The sequence below is a fragment of the Triticum dicoccoides genome, chromosome 4A (assembly GCF_002162155.2).
Source record: "Triticum dicoccoides isolate Atlit2015 ecotype Zavitan chromosome 4A, WEW_v2.0, whole genome shotgun sequence".
In the NCBI taxonomy this organism is placed as follows: domain Eukaryota; kingdom Viridiplantae; phylum Streptophyta; class Magnoliopsida; order Poales; family Poaceae; genus Triticum; species Triticum dicoccoides.
Window position 1 is genome coordinate 671,066,988 of NC_041386.1, and position 2,159 is coordinate 671,069,146.

General features: G+C 40.2%; 1 pseudogene; it reads right to left on the reverse strand.

The window, feature by feature from the left end:
* Positions 1 to 285: 285 nt before the first annotated feature.
* On the reverse strand, positions 286 to 1,885 carry LOC119284039 (annotated as a pseudogene).
* Positions 1,886 to 2,159: the final 274 nt, after the last annotated feature.

Here is a 2,159-nt window from a genome sequence, read left to right on the forward strand (position 1 = left end):
TTTCTCAAAGAATCACTCGTCTAGCACACTAGCCCTGGTAAACTTCATGTAAAAGATAAAAAAAACGAGAAAACGCAAAAGACCTTTGTGTTTCATTGCATTGAAAGGACGGGGAAAAGTTACAGTCCTCCTAGGAGGTTAATTTTATAGTACATCATACAACTCAGTGGACATCCCGGGATTGGTGCAGAACAACCCAGCATCGGATCTCATCCTTGATCTTGTTGAGGAGCCCATCAATTGAAGGCATCGCGTTGTAGCAGACACATTCATTGATTTGATAATTTAGCTGGACATAGAGCCTACCACTGATTTGATGTCATTGGCGATATTCTTGGCATCAGCTGCAACACCAGCCAATCCTCTCCTTCCTAACCGAGCACAATAGAGCCCATTTTCACCTTTCCAATGATTCGGATATTCTTTGATGGGCAGCCCATTTCCATTTAACATGTTCTCACCATTCTGGGATAAAAAAACAACATGGAGCCTGTTAGCAGATTTAACAATTGTTGCACCAAGAAAACAAACTCAGACAGACTCAAACATCGATGTTGCTACCTTGAGCCATATATTTGTTGTGCTTTTGTATCCAGTTGCAAACACAATCGCGTTAAATGATATTTTTTACTGAACTGAAATTCAACTATATCGCCCATGATCTTACTAATGCTCCCTTCTACCTGTAGGAGATGAATAGAATATTGATAACTTGGCATATGAAGACAACATCTGTTATGAAATTTATGTCATGTCAAGGATATACTTACTTTGATGATACCTTTTTTGATTAACCCAACAGTGCCAACATCAATAACAGCGGATCGGCCGTTCTGACTTGAGAATCATTGGACCCATTTTTGGCCTTTTGATGCCATACCTCGATAGGTCTCCAAATATTAAATTTGCCGCCATCACAAGGAGGTTATCCACTAGATTAAGTGGAATACGGCGAGCAACTGTCATCCCCAACCGGATTAATTCCTTTGTCATTACATGAATCTGCAACCACAAAACATGTCACATCTCTTTTGAAGCCTCATCATAAAATAAAAATTCATAGAATCATCTTAATTCAAGAGTTATTTTTTCTTCATCTAATTACTTAGTTATTTGTGCATGTTATAAAATAGTCTATCGCTCTATACCATGAAATACTTTCTAGTAATAACTCTGAAAAATTGCATCCTTCTAGTGGAGACTATAACAAGAAATTCCCTGTACCCACTGAAAATATATAGTGTCCGTAGGGTGGGGGTGGGGGGATCCCCTAGTGTTTCTAGGTCAAAAAATAATATATAGTGTGTGTACATATCGGGCTTCGTATAATTATTGAAGTATTGGCACCATGGGCCACAAGGTCATAAGCAATTTCCATTCCAGAGTTGCCAGATCCAACGACCAATACATTCATGCCAAAGTAGCTCTTGCCTGACTTGTAGCTTGAGGAGTGGATGACATCACCCGGGAAACTTTGCAATCCGGGGATCACTGGAATATTCTCTGCACTATTCTCACCACTTGGCACGACAAGAAACTTTGCTGTGAACCTGACTATTGTGCTCTTTGCCATGTCTTGTGCCATGATGGACCAACATTTTTCTTCATTGTCAAATGTGGATGAGTCCACACTAGTGAGATACTTGGGTTGAATATTGAAACGCTCCACATAGTCATCCAAGTACTTTACAAACATGTGTGGCAACTCACAGAACTCCTTTGCAAGCTGTAGCTTGAGGCGATCATAGGCGCGGTTGCGCCAAATAGACGCACTACAACTTTCACGCTCGACAATGACATAGGGAATTGAGAATTGGCTAAGGCATGCTGCTGTTGCAAGGCCTGCTGGCCCAGCGCCAACAATCAACACTACAACATTCTCCATTTCGAAGAGAAGAGTTGACAAAGTTGTGGTATGGGTGCAATGGTAGGCTGGAGTGTTTGCTTGTTTGCTTGATGAATCTTTGGATGCATATGTGGGCATATATATATTGGTATGTTTCATGTGTCAATCTATTTAGAATGAGGAATGAAAAAGGTAAAGATTTATTAATGCATTATCCTGGTATGTACTTGTATTCCATCTAAATATTGAACCCTTGGTGTGAAAGCATGTCCTGATACATTATAGGGGATAAAGAATAGGCAGGAAACACACT